At 34.1% G+C, this 27,394-nt stretch overlaps 1 protein-coding gene and 1 long non-coding RNA gene across 7 annotated transcripts in view; both read right to left on the bottom strand.

Moving 5' to 3' along the window:
• Nucleotides 1-27,394, bottom strand: part of LOC145518862 (uncharacterized) — a 1,117,244-nt gene that overhangs the window by 340,670 nt on the left and 749,180 nt on the right. The window contains exon 9 of one of the 6 annotated variants that reach the window (XR_014063352.1): nucleotides 16,926-17,055. The exons of the other annotated variants lie outside the window; for them this stretch is intronic. The gene's annotated coding sequence lies outside the window, so the exon portion shown is untranslated. Of the gene's footprint in view, nucleotides 1-16,925; nucleotides 17,056-27,394 lie in introns of those variants that run through there. 6 annotated transcript variants of the gene reach the window in all.
• On the bottom strand, nucleotides 2,852-4,887 carry LOC145518865 (uncharacterized). The gene is made up of 2 exons (XR_014063361.1): nucleotides 4,785-4,887; nucleotides 2,852-4,503 (listed from the first exon to the last, which is right to left on the bottom strand). It is a non-coding gene; the product is annotated as an uncharacterized LOC145518865 (long non-coding RNA).

The following is a 27,394-nucleotide window of genomic DNA, read 5'->3' as shown; positions in this document are numbered from 1 at the left end:
TGAACCCGTTTTTCACTCTCAAGCTAGGTCACAATTATCCTTCAGAAATTCATCAAAATCATCATTTAAGCATTCTTACCAGTTTATATTAATAGCTCCAGCATCTTCTACTTCAGGTAAGTAAATCCCTACTCCAACTTTCTTTATTTGCCAATCTCTCTGTATTTTAATGAGACAGTCTGTTTTGTGACCTCAGTTCTCTAATTAAGCCAAGTAAAGCTGATTTATATTTTTTTCAGTTATTTCCTTCTAAGTATGGAGGTGACAGTTGCTAAACTCTTTATATGTTAGAGCTGAAAGTACAGCTTCTATTTTAATTGACAATATTGTAAACTTTCTGGATACAATTAGGAAATTTGTGAACACTAAACTAGTTCTAAATACATTTCTGCCACAAATTTTTGTTTCTGTATTTGTAAGAACATAGTTGTAGCCAGAAAGTTTCTTTCAAGTTTCTATTTTTATTACTTCTATGAAAAATAATTTTATCTTCAATATTCAACATTTAAATTGAATTAATAATAGTATTCACAATGATATTGGATATTTTACCTTTGACAAATTCATTTCTAGAATCTTCAATTATAAGTATTGAATGATGAAAATCAAGTCATTACTGAAACTAGTCTTGAAGAACCTGATGTCACTGATATAACTTGTATCAGCAAACTGTTCAAACTCTTTCTAACATAGTCATATTAAGTTTGTCTTCACTTTTCTTACATGCAAAAAACATGGAATAAACAAAGAGCAAAATTAACTTGGAAGACTAGTCACTTGATCTAAATGAAAAATCATTCTTTACAGTAAATGTAGCATCTGATGCTGTACGAATTAAACTATAATATTAGTGTTATAATTTTATTGCCATTATATTCTGACAATGACTTTCAAATTATAAAGAGGAGGCCGATATTTCTTAAACAGATTTTTGTTATCTGGTTTACATGTTGTAAGTGATAGTTCAAAGCCCTCCTTTAGAAACACCAAATTTTGATAAACTGTACAAGACACACTCATTGTCAAATTTCTTGAGTAACAGAAAGGTATTTCTTAATTTGTTATTTAACAAATACTTTTCAAGAAAGTATCAATATCAAGTATGTTTATCTCAGTATACAATGTTGTTACCAACTATAAAAGTTATGGGTTTCCATCATAAAATAAGTGACAAAAACACAGTATCAAGGATACTCAAACTTCTCTCCATGCTTCAGTTCCTCAACAGTGTTGCTCAGCTTCTATTTCTCATATGGATCTCAGGTAGCTGTAACTTACAATGTCTTTTTATTTTTAATTGATATTGTGGACAATAACCTAGGGACTAAACTGATCTCTCAGACCACAGCTCCACTGCTGGGAGGGTCAGTGCAAACTGAATATTTTTCTGATTATAATCTGAGTCTAGAGAACTTAGCTATCCTGTCGCACCTGTGTCTGAGACTACTTAGCTCTGTCAGTTGGTGCCACACGCTCTGTTTCTGAAGGGGAAACATTGGTGATATGGTTTCTTGGAAAGTTTGAGAGAAGATTCAAGTGTTTGCTGATCATTTTTCTTTTCAAATTAAACTACATGTCAGAACTAGAATTCCATCTCATCAAAGGTCTCATACATTATCGGATGAGACCATAGTAGCAATTCTAAGTATATAGTGGGAAAAATTAACCCACTTTAGATTACTTTAATGTAATGAAAAGGTGATTCATTGCTAAATGGGAGAAACATTGAGACAACAGGCAGAAACTGAAACTCTCCTAGGAAAAGCAGGAGATACATTTTTACCTTACCTGTGTTTATTCTTTTCCTAAGCAAAACATTTTTAGCTGGTTGGCATGTTTTTGCACAAAATGGCTCTTTTCGTCATACTCTTCCTCACTTATGATGAAATTCAATTTGTGAGTGAAGTTCTTAAAGTACAGTCCTCAAAATGAAGTGCTTTATGGTCTTAAATAAGTAGAATGGGACATTCCCCTCAACACTCTTTACTTCTAACCCCTGCCATCATTATTCTAAACAGAAATATAACTACACCAGTGCAGCCTAAGTTCAAAACAGCTTGGGGCCATTCCAGCTATCTCTTGCTACATAAAAAAACACTCTAAAACCGAGCATATATATACAACAATTTACAATTACGCTTCATGGTTCTGGGAACCGACAGACAGCTGAAGAGTTATTGCTCCAGGCTCTCATATAAGCTTGTTGTCAGATAGGAGCTAGAGTTGGGGTCAAATGGATGCTTTTCCATTTACATGAGTGATGTCTGGCGTGGCTTGCCAACTCTCAAAGAAGCTAACTTGTACACCTCACTGCAGAGTCATCCCAGGGTTATCAGACTTACACATTCAGAGTGAGCATGCCATGCTGCTGCTGCTGCTGCTAAGTCGCTTTAGTCGTGTCCAACTCTGTGCGACTCCATAGACGGCAGCCCACCAGGCTCCCCCGTCCCTGGGATTCTCCAGGCAAGAACACTGGAGTGGGGGGCCATTGCCTTCTCCCATGAGACTAAGGCAAACCTGCAAGGTTTTTTCTCAGTAGCCGGAAAAGTCATCTCACTGTTGCATTAGACACACACTATTAGTTTATCTTAAATCCTAGGGCCAACCCAAATTCAAGTTGAGGGATCTATTTAAGTTAAGGGATCCCAGGAATGCTGGGAAGCATGATTCATTGGGTAGCCATTTTGGGGTAAATTTATTTAGAATAAAAATATGCTTTAATTGGAATGTATAGATTATTTTTTAGTTTATGTTAATCTGATCTCTCACTAAAATTGCTATTTTTCACCATTATATCATTAAAATCTCTAAGTCCTTCATTTATGTTCTGCGTCTTCCCTCCTCCTGCTTGTTTTCTTTCTTTTTTTTTAATCTGTCCATTGCTATCCATTTTTAACTATAAACTTTCACATTTAATCCATCTTCCTAGCCAGCAGATATCTTTTTGAAAGCTGAATTTGTTATCCAGAATATCTATTATTATTTCCAGCTCCATGTCTGAACAAATTTAGAGAGGATGTTATCAAAGTTTGCATCCAGCTCATAGAGATACAGTAAAGAAAGCATCAGGGGAAGATCATAGGACATGTCAGAATGACTTGAACTTGAGCCTCATTTGTTCCTGTTATATTTCTTCACCCAATTTGTCTTGCTGTGTACATTTCTCCATCTTACACAATAGGAATTCACATTCAAGTCTGTCAAACAGCTTGCTGAAAACCATTTTCACTCTGTCTGCAGCACTTCCCTGAGCTTACAGTCTCATAACCCTATCAAAAAAGACAATTGAACTAGCCTAGTGTGACTTATTTAATGAGGTTATATTAGTTCCTCATCATCACCACTCTCCTTTATAGGTGTTCCAACACTTCTCTTTTATTAATAGACTCAGGAAATTATTCAAAACTGGCATCAAGATATCTGGTTGCTGAATATGCCTTCTATTTAGCCTCAAAACTTGTAAATGCCTTTGACTATCTAATTAATCCTTTCCTTTCCTACTAATTTTTAGGGGTGATGATTCTTCATTTAAACTGTCATATCTTTTAGTGTCTCAGAATTTAATTCATACAGCACAGAATACAAAAAAATAATTTAGTAGAGTTGCACTGTTGCAATTTCCCCTCTTCGTTTGGATTTGAATTTCATCTCCCCAATAGCAAGTGCTAAATTTTCTATTCCAGTGTGACTCTTTTCTTTAATAAGAAAAAAGAGAGCCCAACAGGAGTGGTGGAATTTTTTTTTCTCAGTGCTATCATTAACATTATAACATATTTTTTAAGGAGTGAGCTGACTCTGGCTCTTCTTCCTCTAACATAACTAAAATCATCTTTCTTATCTTTTGTTAGTTTTTTTTTTTTTCCCCATACGTTCCAGTTCATTATTTGGGATGTGACTGAGTCTCGATTATGGTTTTTTTTCCTTCAGATTTTATACAAAAATATTCAATCTGAGCTTAACACAGAGTTGTTTGTAAAATCACAAGGTCTTTGGGTATTTTGTTTCTAATTTAAACCTTTCTTTTTTCCCATCAAGTGTTTAAGGTGACTATATTTCAATATCTTTCAAAATTCTTCTTCAATGGAATAATTTGTGATTGTGCAGTCTGATTTTTTTTTCAAAAATTTATAGCGCTGTTCTAACACCTTCTTATTTAGAGACTTAGCAGAAATTGATGTACTTTCCTTAGATTTGAATGTACAATTTTTGTGTGTATTCTCTTGCTTGTTGACCATTCTCTGAAAACAAGACCAAATTCCTCTAAGGTTACCATCAGTTTAATGTTATCAAGTACTTTTCTTCTCAATCTATACCTAGAACCGCATGGAGAGTTTTCTATGACTAGCTGATAACAAAAAATAAATCACTCTTTTACACATATATATTTTTTTCCACGCTCAAAATAGACTACTGCAACATTACAGTTTGACTTAGGCCAGAAAGACAGTGGCAGCACCAAATCCCACCATGGACAGAACTTCAAGCAAGACATTTGTTGGTTTCCTGGAAGAAGAATTAAACAGAAATGTGGATCTACATAGTGACATGGCTGGATTATCAAAAACACAGACAGAACAAGATGAGTGCAAAGAGAGTTGGGATGGAGTATATGATTGGACAGTCAAAATGTACCCTTGGGTAAGGATATGTATTTTCTATTCAAATGCTGCCGAAGGACAACCACTGCAAAGGATGCTATTTCTCTGTCCTTTTCAGTGTTTGCTTATAAGACTCATGAAGAAAAGGGACCATGGTAAGAGTGATGTAAAGTAGCATTTGCTCACCAATACAGACTTTCACTTACTAAGGCTGATCACCTGCTAACAACAGAACCCCAAACTGAGTTTCTACTGTTATTTGTCCTTGAGGAAACAAACCAGTAACATGATATTTGTTCTTGTTGTTCAGTTGCTAAGTAGTGTCCGACTCTTTGTGACCTCACTGACTGCAGCATGCCAGCACTATCGCCTGGAGTTTGCTCAAATTCATGTCCGTTGATGTCACATACATTTTACTGAGCTCCTTCCATCATGAAAGGACAGAAGTTTATCTTCAGAAAAATATACATTTGCCTCACCTACTCTTGATACTTTTGTCGGCACCACCATCCATGAAACTTTCCGAGTCTTGTTCATTATCATGACATTCACGTATTTAGCTATTGGCATTGTGTAATAGAAACACAATGACTTAAAACAACATTTAAAAAATTCTCTCATCAGTTGGGAGTCAGCTGATTTAGACTGAGCTTAGCTGGACCTGGAGTCAACCTGCAGGCTGTGTCTAGGTCTGCATTAAATGTCTCTCATTTTCTTTAGATTATATTTATGATCTAAAGAAAGATCACACACACACATACATATTATATATATAAAGATATATATATGATCTAAAAAAGATCATATATAAGATCATATTATATATATATAATTGATAAGGATAATTTCTCTCTTTTTAATATCTTTTATGAAGAAAGCAGATCATTCTCTTAGAGCTTTTTCCACACACTGAATTCAACTAATTTTTTTTTCCTTTGACTTGATCCTATTCCTTTTCTTTCCTCTAAACCGGTAGCTGTAGAGGTTTTTATGATTTGGATTCTAAATTTAGGCAAAAATACTAAAAGCAAAAATGTTACTTCATCATGATTGTATGTATTTATAATCAGTAGGGATTATTTATACTCACATGAATATTATCTTCCATTCAGTGATTTATAAATGTCATTTTTATGATATGTGATATGATATATATACTTATAAAACTTATTCACAGTTTTTCTGATTATTCTTTTCTCTTTTTATATCCCATTTTTATTTATTTATATTTTTAATCAGTTTGTTGAGCTCCAGAAAAATAAAGATAAAATCGCTTGCTTCTTTCATGGGAATCACATTAAATTTGCTTAGTAATTCAAAGAGAGCTAAAAATTTTTATGAGTATCATTCTTCTTTAGAATATTTAATATCTTTCCATTTGATGAAATTAATTTCATTTTTATAAGTACTTTTAAATTTCCATGATAAATCTTTACTCTTAAATTGTTGTTTTAGATATTTTCTACTTAATTTATTACTGTAAATGTTCCTTCATTTCCATTACATCATCTAACTGTTAGTATATATCAAAGTTTCTCAGCCTTAGCATTATTGTCTTTTTGGCCTAGATGCATATTTGTCCTGGAGGTGGGAATTGTCCTATGCACTGTAGGATGTTTAGCAGCAGCCTCACTGGATGCTGTTCAAATTCAGGCAGCAACCTCAACCCCAATGCTACCACTGTGATAATCAAAATTTTTTCCAGACTTTGTCAGTGCCCACCTCCTCACTACCCCCACAGTGCTCCTGAAAAGGGGAGGCAAATTTGCATTCCACTGTGAACCACTGGTGTAAATTAAGAGGACAGATTTTTTTATGTTAATTTCATATCCTGCTACATTATTAAATCATCTTATATCTTTTTTCAGACCAATACTACTGGGGCTTTTAACTGCAAATAAAGTTAGCTCTTATGCCTCTAATTGCTCTATATTGCTTGAGTTGGTTATGTAATGTAAAAAAAAAAGTAAGGATTATGAGCTTGCCTACATCCTGATTTCATCTAGAATGCTTTTATTTTTTCATCCTTAAGAAAGATGCTATTTTTTCTTACATATGATAGAGAAGTAAAAAGCATTCATTGACTGACTTGTAATTTTTCTCCATCATAAATAGTGTTGTCAATGCTTTTAAAGTACCTATAGCAATGTTTTTAACTTTTTCTCCATTCTTCCTCTATGCTAATAAACTGAGGTGTTGACTGTTCTTATATTGAATCAATTTTCATTGCTGAATAAGCTCTAGCTGCTCATTTTAATATTATTTTTAAAGTGCTGCTCTGCTGGATTTTCTTGATAATATTTAGGGACTTTTTATGGTGATTATTATTTTTATGGTATGATTGAGTTGTAATCTAGTTTTGTTATATAGTCTCTATCAGGTATAAGTATCAGTGTTATGTTATTTCAGGAAAAGAATTTGGAGATTATTCTCTTCTCTATTTTATGACTAGGAACAGGTTAAACAGCTTTGAGAGTATCTTATCTTTGAAAGTTTGTGGAACTACATTCAGAAATTGTCTTCTCGGAAACTTTCTTGTTATGGGTGAGGGAGGTAGTTCTTTTGCATTTTTCTGTGGAAATTGGTCTTGGTAAAGTTTTATGCAAATGTAATCTATTGAAACTATCCTCCTCAGCTAGGTATTATCTCCCAATATTCTCAAACAGAGTAAGTAAAGGTTTTTATTTTATGTTGGAAATAGTTTTTTTTGTTTTTTTCCCTATAGTCCTGATTTTTTTAAATAAAATCTGGCCGAAAAGAAAACTGTTGGATCAAACTTCCTTTCCTTTTTATAAAAAATGTTGCCCTGAAGGCTGTACGTTTTAAAGTATCCTATTAAGTCACTTTATGACAAACGATTTTTTTCTTCATTTTTCATCTATGTGATGTTTTGCTTGAATGCCCCCCAATTTTATGTCAAACTGTACTGATTGAAAAGGTTATGTCTCAGGCAATCTTTCAAGTCCATTTTCCCCACTGAGACCCAGGTACTAAGTCCTTTCGTATTTAATTTCTGAAAAGTTGTCTTAAATTTATTTAATATTAAATATACGTTCTTTTTACATAGTGGTTGTTTCTATTTTTCAGAAGACTTAACTATATTTATGGTTCATACTTTTTGTCTTTTTTCTTTATCTACTCCTTTGTTTCTACTTTTTAAGTGCTTCTTTTCCTGTTTAATTTGCATCTCTTTATTCAGCCCCTTGTATTCTTTATCAAACTCTCTGAGTAGGTATATTCAAACTTTGCAATTTGTTCTTATTTCCAAAGTGTTTTTTTATTCTGTATCTTTCCTGAAATTTAATAGGTCTTACATTACATTTTCCTCTATCTCCATTTACTTTCATGTCCTCCTTTGCTTGTTACATTACTAAATTTGCTTAATGTGCTGTTATAATATGTGTGTGTATGAAGCTATTTTCATACTTTCTGCTGAAGTTTTTGATTCTTATTTTAATGATCTTTCTTACAACAATTTATGGTTAATGTATTTTTGTGATTAAATTCTAAAATTAATTTTTTTTTTTTTTTGTCTTTTTTTTTAAGACTTGTATTAACAGGAGAGCCTATAAAGGGAATGTGAGTTGGGTTTAATTTCTCAAATCAAGGGCAGACTATTTTGTTGCTTGAGTGAAATACTATTTCCCTAATCATGGTGACTTTTTTCTTTTTGTCTCTTACTTCTGCTTCTTTTCTTTTATCTTGTTTTATTATGTTCCTCCATCCTTCACTTCTTTATTCCATGATTAAGCCTATAAGGGGTATCTCTCCCTTCCAAAATATCTTCTTCCCCATGAATCCCACCTTTCTAAGACTGCCACTTCTGGTCTCCCAGACTTTCCAAGACTTTTTCTGGCTAATCACCGAAAGCCAACTAGATCACAGAATCGTTCTTAGCATTTCAGGTCATAGAAGAGTATTCTCTTTCTGAGAATGAAACTTCATCAATGATATTTTTATTTACAATTCTGTACTCTAAGATGGGACTTTGTAAGTCTCAGGTATGTATTTCTTCACTTACATGTAAATAAACATTATTGTCACTGTCTCCTAGAGCCATGGAATTGTGGTCTATGGGTGATTTTGTATTCTCTCCTTTGGGGCTGTATGTATTTAGGAAGATTATTAACAGATTACTATTCATGTCAGCACTATTCTATTATCATAGCTAACACTAGAACATCTTTTTCACTTTTTGAAATTGGTAAGTCAAAAAGTGTTAAACATACTAAATACACAGTATAATCCATTATAACAAAATAATACTACAAATCTTTCAAATGACCCTAAGGGGAAGAAATTAAGCACAGATTAAATCATAAAATCAAGTAAACAATTGAGGACACTCAAGTGTCAGTTCTGAAATATTTATAAAGTAGGATAAAGTCACCAATGTAACTCATATTCACTTTAGATCACAATGTGACTTCAAGACCAATATAAATTCAGAGATTAACATTTAAAACAATAAAAAGAGATATAAACCCAATGGACACAAGCACTGTAAGCCTATTTTCACCAAATAAAAAGGCATCAAGATTTATAAAGCAAAAACAGAAGAAAGAGCAAGGAAATTCAGCATAAAGTCCAAATAGGAAAATTCAACTGACTGCCATAAATTCAGATAATAAAGAAACATTGCTTCCAAATAATGTATTGTTCCAGTAAAAATATAGATCACTCTTTAAACTCTGACAGAGATTAAACAGTTTAGGTGATATAAATTATTTATAAAAATTGACTGGAAGCAAACCTCAATAAATCTCTTAATGTAGAAATATTAGAACCACCAGTTCTTATGCTGATCCAGCAAAAACTGCTGGCAAACTCCCCAGTACCAACCCCAGAGGAATTAAAAACTGAAATGCCAAGTAAAGAGACACTTTTGGGGAAAATATTTGTCTTTTGAACAGGTTTGCCTTAGTGGTAGTGGCTTTAGCTCGTGCAAGGCGTGACAGGACACCAATTTAATACAATGAAAAAGGATTCTGATATCACTACTCTTAACTAACCCTACATTATCTTGAACTGTCAGTGCCTGATCACATAACTATACTAAATCAGATTACTGAGGTAGATGTACTCAAAATAAAAACTGGTTGCGTTAGTTGCTAGAACAAAAATATGTGAGAACTGATCAGCCTGTGGAATTCGCTTTCCAAACTCTAGTTTTCCAAACACCTGGGCTGGTGAAGTAAAATCCAAGGATTCCTTCCCCTCAAGTTGGGTTCTCCCTGGAGGTGGAAGGTAATATTTTGAAGTGATGAATTGTTTCCTTGGATTGAGAATGGATTTACTGAACTGGCCTCAGGTCTGTAGATTTCCTTGGTAGGACTCCTTCCTGCTTTGCTTGAGTTCACTGGGGCTGATACAGAGCAGATCTGATGTTAGGATCTTTCCTTTACATAACAGGACACAGTTCCCGATATCTTCAAAGAAAATAAAAATTGCCAGGGAAAAATAATCTGAATATGAGGGTTTCAAGTATTTTAAATTAAAAGAGAGAGAGAGAGAGAGAAAAACAAAACAAAACAAGTCATGTCATCAGAAGAAGAAATACTAGGATAGATGGACTAAAAATGTAAAATAATGTAACATACTAAAACTTATCAGACAATATTAGCAAAATGGAAGAAAAGCAAAATTAAAAACAAAAGAAATGAAAAAGATTTAGCTACAAAGCATGTAACAGTTAAATAATATAACAGATGGTGTGGAGAAACAAGCCACTTTATCCCTGGATGATATTTGTAACTCAGCCACAGGAAGGTGTTGACTCAGCAGAGAGCTAAAACCAATATATGCAAACTTCAGGATACTGGCATCCAAGTAAAGAATGTTTTATACAAAAGCAAGATTGCAATACAAATTGTAATTTTCATGTACTTCCAAATCTTTTGATAATCCCTCTTACTCTTCCTTTTAGAAACAAAAAGGAGAAACAAAACTATTTGGAAATAAAAAAATTCTAAATGTCTCGTTGGAACATAAGGTTCATACAAAAAAGCCAGGCTCAAAAATGCTAGTGTGATGGCAAGATTTTAGAGAACCACAGGCATTTTATTGACCATCTTCTTCTAAATCTCTGCAATACATCAGGTTTACCTGTGCACTAAATTATAGTGCTTAGAGACTATTAACCTGGGGGGGTTAAAAGGGCATTAAATTATAGAATGAACACATCTGAGAAATTGATTAGTACACTGGCAAAGAAGATTGAGAAACTCATTAAGAAAGAAGAAAAAGATAAATAACAGTAAATATAATAGAAAGGATAATATAATAGAAATACTATGAATCAGGTAATAGAAACCCCAGAAAGAAAGAAAAATATAAACAAGAATATTTTTTAAAAAAGAGATGAATTTCTCATATGTACTGAATAAGATTAAGAATACCACAGAAAATAAAGAGTGATAGTAATAAAAAGTTCAGAATTCATATTAAAATTAGAGAATATCAAAGACAAAGGGAAAATTCTAAAAATGTTCGGGAGAAAGAACAAATTAGATATAGAATAATAGTGTATTTTTCCATAGTAACATCAGTTGCAAGAAGACAAATAGTATGTTCAAATTATGTAAGGAAAAGATCTTTGCATGAGAATTTTATAACCAGTCAAATTCTAATTCAAATTTGAAATCATGATGAAAATGTTCACCAGAATGAATATAAGCTTATATGTTTTTACATGTGAATACATTGATGAAAAAGAACTTTGAATTGTACTTAAAACTTATTGAGAAAAAATTATGTAAAGATGATCAAATGCCTTAAGAAAACATTTTGACTTTAAAAAGAAAAGATAAAAACTAAGATAACCCTACAAAATAAAACTGAAAATAAAATATAACTATAATAACCAAGAATTTAAATTTCAGACCACCATCTATATAATGTCAAATATACATATTTATGTACTTATATAAATGTATAGGGAAACCTTTGCGAATATATATTTTCTAAATGTGTTTTTCCCAAGTAAGTTCTATCAGACTTTCAAGAGGTCATCTCAGTTATTTTTAGTCTCCAGAAATCAGGAAAGAGAAAATATGCTACAATTTATTATATGAGACCAGTTTAATCCTAAAACTAAACCAGAAAATCATGTTAATCTGTGTGAGAGGTTGCCTACGGTGGAATGAAATACTAAGGACAGCCACAGGATGAAGGGGCTCTCAGGAAATAACCTGAATGCAGATGCACAGGATGAAGCGCGGTTGCACTGGAAGGCGTGTGACTATGAACCAGTGCAATCTGTGAAGGAGTTAAGATGTGTTTGTCATAAGTGAAGCATGACCTCCAGGCTCCCCAACTAAGAAAGCGGTATGAACAGAAACAGTAAAAAAAAAATGACATTTATCTCTTCCCCTCTAGCTCAAATCCTCCCCAGAAAGACATAAAAGGTCTAATCAAAAATAAAATAAAATAAAATTTTCCATTTGTGATAACGTGGGTAGGTCTGGAGGCTATTATGCTTAGCGAAATAAGGAAAATACAAATACTGCATGCAATCACTTATACATGGCATTTAAAAAATAAAACAAATGAATGAATTAAAAAAAAAAAAAACCCTAGTGAGAAACAAATGAAAAGCAAAATAGTGGAGGAACAGAACCTTGTTTTTTCTCCCAAGAGGAATTTATGAATCAAGGTAAGAACTGAAGTTAGGAGAAATATTTATTTAGAATTGGATGCAAGATGTATGTTTTAAATAGAGTAGGATTAAGTTTTAAATCACTAAATACTAGGCTATAATAGATTTCCTCCTATTGTAAAATTAAACAAGACATTAGAGGAAATTGCTCAAAATGTTAAGTGACAAGGAAAAGAATTTTAACCTTAGTATGCTTGAAAATTTTGATGGGAGAAAATCTTTCTTCAGTTATTTATGCTTAGTATTAAGACTTTTATGGGAGATAGAAGACATGAATTTTAATTAATAATTCAGGATAAGTTTTTCCTGTATTCATGGCAAAAACAGCTGGAAAATATCTTCATTTTACTCTTTTTTAAACAAAATGTAATATTAAGAATAAACTTGATAAAACGTACTTGTATTTTTATAAGAATTTAATCCCAGTAGTTAATGGTCAAATGAAAATAGCAAATTAATAAAACTTATAGCATACTAACACAAGCAGGATTTTATCTCTGGGAAATATTTATAATAATCTTATGTATAATAAATTATTGAAGCTTTTATATAATGCATTTAGTAGTGGAAAAAATTTTGGTATCCCTTAGATTCAATCTTTTAATTTCTATAAATGTATGTTTTGGATAAATCAAAACATCAAATGTTAACCTGAGGAGTACTGCTAATTTGGTGAAAAGTTTCTAATCATCAAGGCCAGTTTTCCAAAGACTTAAGAAATGGATATCTGATCCACTAATTTAATTCATCTTAATTATGTTAATTGCCACACAAGCAGTTCTATTAATGTGATCAGTATCTGTCTCATAAAGACAGGTTCCAAAATTAAATTGGCATTCCACAGTGTGACATGGAATTCATTCAATTACCCTTGAATTATTGAACATTTATTATGTACAAAGCTCAGTTTAAGATAAACAGAAGAGGATATTCTTACAAGGTCTTAATTTAGAAATAGACTGTCATGACAATTGTTGTAAACAATTTGTAAATGTTTCAAGATTGCAGGATAGATAGAAATGCTATGGAGTAGGGGTTCAGGAAAAGCTCAGAGACAATGAAAGGTGTTTAGAATGGGATAGGACCAGACACACCAGATTATCAGAGTACACTTCAGGTGGAATTATAAAATTTTGATTTTGTACTATGTTAACATCTTTAGTTTTTGTAAGCTTATAATTAATGATAGTTTCCACTCGTTATTTATTCCTTTTAGGCAAACTCTAGGCTTAACACGAAGGAGAAAAAACCTTTAGATACCGTTTACTCGGTAGGGACTTCCCTACAAGAATTTTTCCCATGGTCAGACCAATACTGGGTTTGAAAGAAGGAAGTTGTTGTTGTTTAGTTGTTCAGGCTCCAACTATTTGCAACCCCATGAACTGTAATCCACCAGGCTCCTCTGTTCAGGCAACTTCCCAAGCAAGATGACTGGAGTGTGTTGCCATTTCCTTCTCCAGGGTATCTTCCCAATCCAGGTATGGAACCTGTGTCTCCTGCAAGATTTCTGCATTGACAGGCAGATTCTTTACCACTTAGCTACTGGGGAAGCCCTGGAAGGAGGAAGAGGCAGTAATGATGGAAGGCATTGTAGGCAGAGGGACTGAAAGAAGCATGCACTGCAGAGATTAATTTCACTGAGAGCATAACTTTTGGAAACATGAAAGTGAAAGTCTCTCAGTCGTGTCTGACTCTTTGTGACCCCATGGACTCTACAGTCCATGGGGTTCTCCAGGCCAGAATACTGGAGTGGGTAGTCTTTCCCTTCTCCAGAGGATCTTCCCAACCCAGGGATTGAACCCAGGTCTCCCATATTGCAGGCAGATTATTTACCAGCTGAGCCACAAGGGAAGCCCAAGAATACTGGAGCGGGTAGCCTATCCCTTCTCCAGCAGATCATCCGGTCCCAGGAATAGACCCCGGGTCTCCTGCATTGCAGGCGGATTCTGTACCAACTGAGCTATTGGGGAAGCCTTTGGGAATAGCCAAAGATAAAGTGAGAAAGGAAATTCATATTTACATTTTGGTAAGCCTTGAATGATAGAGTTTTAATTTTTTCTGACTAAAATACAGTTTGTTTTTTCTTTTAATTATTGCAGTAATGAAAAGAATATTTGAAGATTAACCTGGAGTTGGGGACTAGAATGGATTTGATAGGGAAGAAAATGACTTTTATTGAATTTTATTGTGCAAAATGCAATGGAAGGTTCTTTTCCATATGTTTGGTCTTCCATTCAATAAATATCCACAGCACCATTATGTACCAGGCACAGGTACCAGGCTGGGATGAGTAGTAACAGGCAAATTATTCACCCTTATAGAGTTTAGGGGCCAGGGAGGAGACAGGGCATAAATAAGTAAATAGCAAAATAATGTTTAGATCATTCTAAATGCTCTGAAAAAATATTAAAATGGTCATATGATAGAGTGTGGACATCTGGAGTAGGGGCTCAATTACAGTGGCTGGAAGAGTCTCCCTGGGAGGCAGTATTGTTTAAGGGACAAATTTGCTGGCAATCTTTGAGAAAAGTATTCGAAGACAAAAAGACTTGTGTGGGCTCAATGAGGGACAGGTAGCAGAGAAGGAAGGGACAGTGCAATATTTATTACCACCCAGATATCAATACTTTACTAATAAGAATACTGAACCAATTCAAACCGTTATCTGAGTTCACAGTTAGTACATTTTACAAATCCAAACCTAGTTACTTTTGATAATTAAGATTTATATAAAGAATATAGTAATTAAAGGTGTCACTTAGTTGTATATAATTCACCATATAGTAACGTTGAGCAAACACAGGTACACACACAGGTACACACAACACCCACTATTATTTAGGATTTGTTTTTTCATTTGTCTTTTCCAGCTTGTGAAGTAAAGTGAAAGTCGCTCAGTCACATCTGACTCTTTGCAACCCCATGGACTATATGGTCCATGGAATTCTCCAGGCCAGAATACTGGAGTGGGAAGCCTTTCCCTTCTCCAGGGGATCTTCCCAACCCAGGGCTTGAACTCAGGTCTCCCACATTGCAGGCGAATTCTATTACCAGCTCAGCCACAGTAGTTCTTTCCTAAATACAATTTGGAGAATTCTTTAGCTAGCATGGCTCTGTTCTAATGGAATCTGTATTTACAATATATTTATGCCATGAAATATATTACACATGTGTGTGTTAGTCGCTCAGTTGTGTCCGATTCTTTGCAACCCTATGAACTGTAGCCCGCCAGGTTCCTCTGTCCATAAAATTCTCCATGCGAGAATTCTCCAGGTTGCCATTTCCTTCTCCAACATTACACATGCAAAAGTTGTGTGTGTGTATGTGCGTGAGTGATTTAACAAACAATGATAGAACAACTCACACATCCAATACTGAGCTTCAGAGAGAACATTAAAGTTCACAATTAGCTATTTACATGTGCTGTCTCACTAGTCTGTGGGTTCATAAAAGGCAGGGAAGGCCCATTATTGATTGCTATAATCCCTGCTTTTAAAACAGATATGACATATCCTTTGTGTTTAATAAATATCCCTTGATTATAAGGTATATATGGATATAGCTGTATGATTTTAATAAAACATTTAGGTTTTCATTCAAGCCTATTTTGTTCAACTATCTATGTAAAAGCAACTTTCTGCTTGCCATACAGCTATAGTTAGAATGTTTTCTGAAAATCCATATGGCGGTCCCTTTGCCTTAGAAGCAAAACTAAGACCTATTTATATTCTATAGTTTTTAAGATTTTATAACTGTTAGAACTGCTATTCTCTCTTTGTCAGTTAATGCATAAGATGATATCTTCAGATTCTTTGCATAAAGTTTGCAATAAAATATCCTGAGGTTTTTATGTATGGCCTAAGTCAATGTATGCAAAAGATCATAGAGTAATATGAGTTAATGATATACTTCTGGAAAAAATAATCTGATATAAGAAATAACAGGTAGATATTTTGGGGTTCAGCTCCATAGATATCATCTGCTCTTTTTAAAATCACTGACAAAATGATCTTTTTTATTACTTTTCCTTTAATTGGTCTTTTTTTCTTCATCATTTCATTATCTGTCATCTTTAATAACTGTACTACTTTGCAACACATATAATTTGTATATATGTTTCCTTATGCAACTGGGCCTACTTACTTTAGTTGATAGCCTCCAAATACCAGAGAGGCAGCTAGAGACTTTCTATATTACTAAGGTAGGATTACAGTTACATTTTAATGTTTGTATTCACAGATAAAAAGCATCAACCATGCAACAGGGGAGATAAGATGGCTGACAGTACTAAGCTTCCTTCACTAAAGAATGCTGATGGCTGCATTTTTGGCAACCTGGGGCAAGATTCATGATTAAAAAGAAAGAAAAAAGTGTTCATATTTCCACAGGCAATTTAAAAAATATCCTTTGGAATAAATTTAATGGTATATCATTACAGCATTTCACAATATATCTTAAGAGCTACCAGGATCTTTTTTTGTTCAAAATTCATCTGAGAGTTAATTCCTCATGCTTAATAGCTGAAAGCTATTCATAACTAAAAGGTTGTTAATGCAGAGAGAGTCATTGTGTTATATGAATAAATCCATCAATTCAGAAAATTATCTCAAAATCCACAGACATACATATATGGACTTTGGCAGTGAAGCACCATATAAATATTCAACACATTATGTTAGATATTTATATTTATAAATATACATTTCACATTTAATGAAATGAGTAGGAATATCAAGGGCTCTATTAAGAGCTTCATTCCATCTAATAGAAAACAAAATACAAATGTGCTATAGTAATTAACTGTCTTACATTAATCTTGTTTTTTGAAACTAAAGCTAGAAATGCATATGTTTAGATACAAATGCAACATACTAAGGAAGTTGAATATTTTCTATATGAAAAAAAGGTCCAGGAGACAATGAAGAATTCAAGAAGACAGTCTACTGGCTAAAGCTTAATATCTTTTCAAGGAAATGACTGAAAGGAGGGTAAGCAGCCATTTTGGAGCACATATGCCCTGTTGTTGTTCTGCCAACCCCACTGCATCAGCACAAAGCAGTAGCTGGGCCTGCAGTTCACTCTTCCTCCTCCATAAACCCTTCCTAATTTACTCTGATTTCTAGACTGGAAGCATGCTGTTCAGCAACATGAGGAAAGGCCCCACTTCTGCAGGGTCATCATCAAGTCTCCAGGTGACAACATGGAAAATGCCTATTATTCGTCCTCCTGTTCACCAGCCTCATGCTGGTCAGGTTTCAGCTTGTGATTGTGGGGTTTCTAGCTCGTGCTCATGGGTTTCAGCCTCTTCCTGATGGTCCTTTCCTGACTGCCTGAGTACTCTGTGCTTCAGCATCAGAGATGGAGACTGCCTTGCAATGGCTACTTAACCAGCTCCTGCATTTGCTTTATCCAACTATCTCTCTATATCTACCTATCTATCTACCCATCCATCCATCCATCCATCCATCCACCTACCTACCTACCTCTCTGTTATCTCTCTCCCACTAGTTCTGTTCTTTGATTGGACCCTGACTGGGATATAACTCTTGAGTTTTAAAACTTTCCATGATTATTTAATTGTTAGCCTCATTTAGCTGAATCACTTTCAAGTCATAAAAAATGAAAGGTCCCTAATGCTAGTAGTTCCCTAATGTTACCACCTTTTACAACAATGATACATTTGTTAACACTAGGAAATTAACATTAGTATATCACTATTAACCAACCTCAGACTATTCAGCTGTTACCGGCTTTCCCACAAATGTTCCAAAAGACAGTCTAGGATGCCATATCGTATTCAGTCATCATATTTCCTTAATCTTCTCCAATCTCCAAGGTTTCTTAGTTCTTAGTTTTCTTGTTTTTCTCTCCATAACCTTTACAGCTTCAAAAAGTCCTAGTCATATATTTCTTTACATGTATTTCATTAGAGCAAACTTCAGTTTGCATTCAACTAACATTTTTCATGATAAGTTTGAAATTATGAGCTTTCAAAAACACTACAGACCAGAGATTCCCTTATAATCATGCTCTATCAGGGATATGTGATGTCAACATGACCATGACTTGGCTAAGGTAGTTTCCAGCAGATATCTCCACTGTAAAGTTACTCTTTTTCTTTTTCATACTCTAATCTCAATTTTTTAAATTGGTATAAATCTTTTTTTTCTTCATGGTTGAAGAGGATGCTTTTTAAGTTTTTCTGAATTAGATGCCCTTCTGCAATAAATGTATCAAAAATATAGGTTCAAATAAAGCTAAATAAAAATCTAAACATGGAAGAACTTTCATAAAGTAACCATATATCTGATCAACATTGAAAGAGAGAGAAATCAAACTAGGATAGTGGGTGAAAGGTGGGGAAGAGGAAGAGATAAAGAGGGAAGGAAGAAAGGGAGGGAGGGAGGAAATTAAGAAAATCAGGCTCATCTCAATTTACATTAACACACACAGTGGCAAACATGGAGGACTATTATTCAGACAGACAAACATTTTGAAGATATTATTCATGACCTATTTTTGATAGATGTCTAGATGGTGAAATATATAAGTATTATATAAGCTATATGCCCTCAAGAACTTCCTATGCTAATTATCTGTAAATATCATCAAAACCACCCTGGAAAATAGTCAAATGGCCCTTATTTTTTCTAAATCAACTATAGTTTCAATCTAAAAATTAAAAAAAGAGTGGGTTGGGGAGGTGGGCATCAACATTTTTGAGAAGCTCACTGGTGGCTAACTTTTTGTGCTGGGTTTTGGTGCATGATGCGATTATAGAACTGGGCTCTCTGTTATCACTAGTGATGATGGGGTCCCAAATAATAGACGCTAGGTCCAGATCTCACTGATAAGAGAAAAAAAAAACCTATGTGGAGTTATGATAATGAAAGGCAAATTTGGAGTGGAAGCTAGTGAAGTCTGCTCAGTAGGGAACTATGGGAAGGCTTAATAGCACATGAGCCTCTAGGGAGAATTTAGATGGGAAACTAATAAGGGTATGATAGTTCAATCAACACAACTAAAAGCAATCAAGGAAAAAGTGATCATAAGTGGGACTGTAGCTAATTAATGACTCATATCCCACATCTTCCCAAGAAATAGCCATTTCTCAAAGGGAGCTGCCTCCATTTCTCCTTAGGAACAGCTTGCATCTAGTGACGCAGAAACAATAGAACAAAGGCCTTATCCTTTTGCCTCCAGTTGAGACTTCTCTGAAAGACACCTCTCTTGCTTCTTCCTTCTTTCTCTGGTAAATTCCCTCACTCCATTACAGGTAGTTTTTGTGAGCACTCTAATAACTCCACTTGTCTGTAAGTCTCCATCTTGTCTCTCTCTCTAGGACAACCTGACCTATGACTTCAGACCCTTTGTTTCTGTGTCTTAAAGTAAGAAGCTCTATCAGGGAGTGTGTCATCCTGGGAGTGATCAAGACTATTTTGTTCACAGCACACTCAAGTATGCCTTACAATTAACTCCATATTTTAAACATGTTCTTATTGAAATAATCAACTCTCATGTCTACCTTCTTGATCATTGTATTTTGTGGCTTTTTTTTAAAATTTTTTAAAATCAAAAATTTTAATTTTACAATTCATTAGCATTAACTCCATTCACTCTGCTTTGCCCCTATCATCACTATCTAGAGCCAGAACACTTTCATCACCCCAAATAGAAACTCTGTACCCCTTATGCAGTAACTCCACATTCCCTTACCTCTATCTCTGTTCATTTACCTAGTCTGAATTTTTCATGCTAGTGAAGTCATACAATATGTGAGCTTCTGTGTTAGGTTTGTCAACCACAAATTGGCATTACCCAGCATTGCCAAGGACTGAACAATAAAGGCATTTGCCATCTGGCTCTACACAGACTGAATCCCAGGCTGCTATACCTGTCCACCTTCAACAATCCCTGAGGGAGTTCAGGGTGCAGTGAGGCACTCTGTTCTCCAGGGAATCTAGTGGGACAGGTCTTTAGATAGTCAGATGTTTCCAGGAACAGATTTTATGTTCTCAATCCTTGCATCTCTTCATATCTAGAGAAGTACTAAATCTCTTCCTGGTGACATCAGATCCTCATGACTAACAAAATACCTTTTGTAAAATGAGTGCTTAATGGTACTGAACTCTCCCTTCACCAAAACTTTATACTGACCTTCTCCCACTGTTGCTTTGGAGTAGTCTCTCAGAGCTATCTGAGATGCTGTCTCCCAGGCTGCATTCCTCATTTTGCCCCAAATAAAACTTAACTTGCAGCTCTCAAGTTGAGAATCTTTCTTAGTCAAAAGACCTCTTTCAATCAGCATAAAGTTTTTGAGGTTTATTCATGTTGGTTCAATTCCTGGGTCAGGAAGATCCTCTGGAGAAGGGATAGGCTGCCCACTCCAGTACTCTTGGGCTTCTCTTGTGGCTCAGCTGGTACAGAATCCACCTGCAATGTGGGAGACCTGGGTTCAATCCCTGGGTTGGGAAGATCCCCTGGAGGAGGGAAAGGCTACCCACTCTGGTATTCTTGCCTGGAGAATTCCATGGACTGTATAGTCCATGGGGGTAGCAAAGAGTCAAACACCATTGAGCAACTTTCACTTTTCACTTTTCATGTTGGTGTATCAGTACCTCATTCCTTTTATAACCGAATAACACTTTACTGTATGAACACATCACAATTTGTGTATCCATTCATCTATTAATGTCATTTGGGTGGTTTCCATTTTTTGTTTCTTCTTTTAAAATAAAAATTAAATATATTTAGGTGTAAAATATGTTTTGATATAAAGATACATAGTGAAATGATTACTATGGTCAAGTTAATTAGCATATACATCTCTTCACAGAATTACCTTTGCTTTCTCTTGTGGCATAAATTTACACGGAAGAGGGAAATGTCAATGCTTTAGGTTTCCTCACTGAATTTGGGATAGGAACAAATACACCGGGGCAGAGTAATCATAGAAAAACTATCTACGGAAGAAATGTTTTTCTGTTTCTCTCCTTGTTTTTCAGAAGTTTCCTTCTTCACTGGCAGTTTTAGGACAGGGGGCAAAAGGACTCGGCTGACTGTCAAAAATCAGTTCTTTCTAGTTGCTATTGTCTTAGGAGGTTAAAAATATTTATTTAAAAACTTATTTTTAAACAATTTAAATCTATTAAACTTTTCCTGACCTAGTAGAAATGGATTGCAAAATCAATTCCTTTTAGAGAATGTACTTTATAGATAAATAAAACACTTTCAGATGACCCCTTCTAACTCATTCATCTTGCAAACCGAAAGTGAATTCTTATTTGAAAGCATCTGCTCTATCGTCTTGCTTCAGGCCTACTAACCTCCAGATTTCCATAGGGATTATCATCTGTCCACAGACTTTCTAGTAGCCTTTTATTTGTACTAACTTTAACTTTTTCCCCTTATGTTTGTTTTTCTTATGTTTTAAGCCACGTGTTCTTTCTGATTCTTCTGATGTTAGAGAAACAAAAGCTACATTGAAGAGGATCACAAGATAAAAGCTACATGCAAGAGAGTTTTATAATGCAGACTCCAGCAGAACAGAAGCTGAGATTAGGAAGGTAGGGGTATGGACACACACGGTAGCTTGGGGCCAATAAATTATGACCACAACTGCAGCCAGTAACATTTAAGCGCTTTTTAGTTTCTGATGATAAAGCACTAGCTTATCACCATGCTGACACCTGCAATCCTCCGTGGCCCTGGGCTTCTATCTTTTCTATTTGTTACCTAGTCAGCCACATGGAATTTAACAGCACAAACACTAAAGTATCTTTCTATGTAGACCTCAATAAAAGACATGGAGCAAAGTTAATAAGAGCTTATGTCTTGTCAGGTGAAGAAATTGTTTCTTCCACCTAAGTACCACCACCCAGTTGCAGAGAGGAAACACAGACATGAAATTACTACATTGTCAGTGAATCTCTCTGTTTTATCATCCGTTGTTTTAGTGAAGGAAGAAGAAACTATTTTTGTTGAATAGTGAAAAGTACAAGAGTCCATAGTCAGTTTATAATTTTAGAGTGATTATATATTTTTGTGTCCTGATTGTCACTTCTACTTGGGAAAAAATTCTTTGTGTCTGTAAGACAAAGACTTTTTTTTTTTTGCAAATGTTGTTTTTTATCACTTAAAATAATAGTGTTTAAAATTAAATATGTAGTTCCTTTTTAATTATGGATTTGACAAATTAAGAATTACAGGAAAATAAGGATAGCAATAGATTAAAACAGAAGTGCTGATATCCAGTTAAACTTCCTCATTTTTCCAGGTTTAAAATATTTATCTGTGGCTCCTAGAGATCAATAAAATTATCATTATGAATCAAAACATTAGTTGAAGCCTCTGCTTCACTTTGGAATATGGGTAACTGTCAAAAGGACAAAGTATTTTTTAAATAGAAATAAAATATTATCCTTGTTATAGGAATGTAATTTCCCCAAAACTTATGACCTATCAACCTGATGATGTAATATATGCCATATAACAATTTTAAGTAGACATTACTTATAATTTTGTTAAAAAAGCATTTGAACCTCACAGTAACTTATTAGTTTCCTCCATTATTTATAAAAATAATTTATTTGATAAAATATTTACCTTAATAATTACCTTTTCATCCTTTTCTATTATATACCTGATCTACCACTATCTAAAAGCATGTATAACAGCATAAGACATCATTTTTCTTTCATTGGTTTCATGTCAGCAATTTTGTGTTTTTTTTTAGCTCTTGCCATTGGCATCAGGCAAGGGAAACTGACATTAAAAGTGAAACAGATTTTGACATGTTTTCATGAAACAATTTTAACAACTTCATCCCTTTGAGTGTTTCCTTTATTAAAGTAATAGTAAATGAGTCTAAAAACTTTCAAAATAAGTAAAAATATATTCTAGTACCTAAACTGCTGCTGCTGCTGCTGCTAAGTCACCTCAGTCGTGTCTGACTCTGTGCGACGCCATAGATGGCAGCCCACCAGGCTCCCCCATCCCTGGGATTCTCCAGGCAAGAACACTGGAGTGGGTTGCCATTTCCTTCTCCAATGCAGGAAAGTGAAAAGTGAAAGTGAAGTTGTTCAGTCATGTGCGACTCTTCGTGACCCCATGGACTGGAGCCTACCAGGCTCCTCTGTCCATGGGATTTTCCAGGCAAGAGCACTGGAGTGGGATGTCATTGCCTTAAGCTAGAACATAGCAGAAGTGGGAAAATGTATAGTTAAATCATACATGTTCACCTAAAAAATTTCTTAGACAAAAACAAGTGATGTTGGCAATATTTCCTCAGTTTCCCATTTCCCTGTCTGATCATTTCTCTCAAATGACGTAATTTGGCCTCACTTAAACAGTATCTCATTTCCTTTTTTTCCCTGTTCTGAAGAATAATATCCAAGAATCTGAACATAGGCTAGGTATCCTACACATCAATTGTAAAGTAAATTTTTTCAGAAAGAAGACATCTGCAGAAAGCAACCAATTTTGATTATTTTCATTACACATTCAAGTATCTATTGAAAGTCTCCTTACTTAAACCTGGATATTCAACCTACATTACCTAGAGTATTGTAAGACAAAAAAAATTTGACATTAAGAAGAATTATTATGAAAATTTCAGTGAGATATTTCAAAGAAATACAACAAACGATGTTAAAATTTGGATGAAAGCAAAAAAAACTCTGAATAGCCAAAGCAATCTTGAAAATGAAGAACAAAGCTGGAAGCATGATGCTCCCTGATTTCAAACTAGACTACAAAGTTATAGTAATTAAAGCAATATTATATGAGCATAAAAACATATAGATCAATGCAACAGAGAGATCAGAAGCAAACTCACACATACATGATGAATTAATTTATGACAAAGGAGATAATATTATACAATGGGGGAGGGAGATTCTTTTCCATAAATGGTGTTAAAAATTTGGACAGCCATATGCAAGGGAGTGAAATTGTACCCCTTTCTAACACCATACACTAAAATTAACTCAAAATGAATAAAAGACTTGAAATTAAGTCCTGAAACCATAAAATTCCTAGAAGCAAACATAAATGGCAAGTTGCTTGATGTAGGTCTTAGGGATGATATATTTTTGTTTTTAATCTGGTAGCAAAAACAAAAGCAACAAAAACAAGTGGGACTACATCATACTAAATGCTTCTGTAAAACAAACAAACAGACAAAAATCAACAAAATGAAAAGGCAACCAACTGAATGGGAGAAATATTTTCAAATCATATATCTGATAAGAGGTTAATAATCCAAAATATGTAAAGAATGCATACAACTAGATAGCATAAAAGTAATTAAAAATCTGATAGAAAATCTGAAGAAACATTTTCCCAAAGACATACAGATGGCCAACAGGTACATGAAAAGATCCTCAACATCATTAATCATCAGGGAAATGCAAATCAAAACCACAACGAGATATTATCTCACCCATGTAAACATGGCTATTATCAAAAAGACAAGGGATAATAAGTATTGGCAAGAATGTGGCGAAAAGGCAACACTTAATTGTATAAAACTGATGGGAATGTAAATTGATTCAGCCATTATGGAAAATACTGTGCAGTTTCCTCAAACAAATAAGAATAGAACTACCATATGATCCAGCTATTCCACTTGAGGTCACTTATTTAAAGAAAATGAAAACTTCCACTAAAAAAGATATATGCACCCCCATGTTCATTATAGCATTGTTTATAAAAAACAATATGGGAACAAACTAACTGCCCATTGATGAATGAAGAAAGTATAAGATATAGATAGATAAATACATAAAGACAGATCACAATGAACTATTTTTCAGCCATAAAAAAAGAATAAAGTCTTGCCATTGTGACAAATATAGATGGACCTTGAAAGCATTATGCTAAGTGAAATAAGTCAGAGTAAGACAAATACCATATAATTTTCTTATATGTGGTATCCAAAACAAACAAAAAACAAGTTCATAGATATAGAAACACATTGGTAGGTGTCAGAGATGGAGACTGGAGGTGGGATAAATGGGTGAAGCGGGTCAAAAGTAAAAAGAGAAAAGAAAACATGTCTTGTTTGAAATCTGAGAGGCAGAATCAAGATCAGTGAGCATTACTCTAAAAAAATAAACTTTCTTTTAATGGAAATTATCCAGTTATAAATAAATCAGTCCTTTATCACTTAGCATCTCTTAATCTTAGTAGCTATCACCCACACCCACTTTCAAATACAAACTACAAAAAACCTTTCTTTATGTATACCTAGCACTGTAGCCTCTCAGAAAGAAAGAATGAAACTTTACTGGTAGGGAGGCTATAAATAAGATCAGAGACCAGGAAGGATTAGATTTAAGGAGATATTTAATGCTACATGTGGTATGTGATTTTTCTGCAATACGATAGATTTTTTAACAATAAAAAAGAATTTGGATGTCCAGATGTCTTATGTTCTTTTTCACCTGGATGAACTTAACCTGAAAATCAGATTGTTGTCTCTTTAGTTTTCAATAACCAAATATAAATGGTTGGGGGATGACAAGAAACATAATTAAAGAGGAACACGTCTAATGATAAAGCTGGCAATCCTCCAGGAAAATCAAATGAGGTTCCTTTGTCCATGGGTTTTCCCAGGTAAGAACACTGGAGTGGGTAGCCATTTCCTTCTCTAAGGGATCTTCCTAACCCGGGGATCAAACTCCAGTCTCCTGCATTGCAGGCATATTCTTTACCATCCAGCCAACAGGGAGTGGCTAGATTTTAATTTATATAGTGTTAAATTATATAAAAGGCAAATTAATAGAAATAAAAGTTTACATAGACAAATCTATACTCTGAAAGAAGTGTTTCAACACATACTTTATAGTAAATGATAGGATAAAAATACCAAGAATCAGTAAGTAGTTAGAAGTGAAGAGCATGAATAGAAAATTTGGCACTAATTGGTGTATATAAAGCAGCAAACAGCAAAATACTTCAAATTTTTAATGGGACTAGGCTAATTAGCAAAATTAATCATATATTGAGTTAAAAGACTTAAAAATTCTTAAGAGTTAAAAATTAAAATTAAAAATTAGTTTTAAATTAATTATTAAATTATTAAATTTAATAATTCAAATTATTTTTAATTTATTAATAATTTAAATTATTTTTATACTTTAAATTATTAAAATTGAGTTAAAAATTCTTAAGACTTTCAAAGGATTTGAATCAGAGAATTTTCTCTAAAATGATACAAAATAAATAAATGATCTGGATATTGATTAAAATTAAAGAAGAAAAAGCACAAATAACCCATATCAAGAATGATAACGGAGATATTACCAAAAGTATGAAAATAAAACAACTGTTTGAAAAATCAAATTTCAACTAATTTAAATATTTAAAGTTCCCAGAAAAACACAATTCATGAAAATTGACCAAAAAAGAGTGATAGTATCATTTCACTTATATTAGATTTATACTTTAAAATGATCTTATTAATTACTATGAAATGTTTGGATATAAACATTTAGAAAAGAAATTATACACATTATACAAAAGACTCTTCCAGAGCACAGGAAAAGGTAAAACTGAAAGTGAAAGTGTTAGTCCCTCAGTTGTGTCTGACTCTTTGTGACCTCATGGACTGTAGCCTGCCAGGCTCCTCTGTCCATGGGATTTCCCAGGCAAGAATACCGGAATGGGTTGCCATTCCTTTCTCAAGGGGATCTTCCCAACCCCTGGATTGAACCTGGGTCTCTTGCATTATAGGGAGATTCATTACTGTCTGAGCCACCAAAGACTTCCCCCAACTTCTTTTATAAGATCGGTTTACTTTGATAACAAACCTGAAAAGACATCACAAGAAATAAAATTTATACCAATGTCTCTCATAAAACAACAGATGCAAAATCCCAAACAAAATATTTAAGCAGAACAATGCATTATAAACAAATGAGTTGGTTGTAGAAAAAAGCAGTAGACAAACTAATGTCTTCCTAAAGATATTCATTCCTAATCCCTAGAACTTAGGACTTTGCAGATGTGATTAATCAAAAGATTTTAGAGATTCAGGAGATTAGTTTTGGGTTATCCAGGTAGAACCAATGTAATCACAAGGGTCCTTATAAGAGGGAGACAGAAGGATCAGGGTCAGTTCAGTTCAGTTCAAGTC

This window comes from Giraffa tippelskirchi, chromosome 8 (assembly GCF_054371585.1).
Source record: "Giraffa tippelskirchi isolate mGirTip1 chromosome 8, T2T-mGirTip1v1.2.pri, whole genome shotgun sequence".
Classification (NCBI taxonomy): Eukaryota; Metazoa; Chordata; class Mammalia; order Artiodactyla; family Giraffidae; genus Giraffa; species Giraffa tippelskirchi.
Note: the sequence above shows the minus strand (reverse complement) of the source record. Positions and strands in the feature narration are given on the sequence as shown.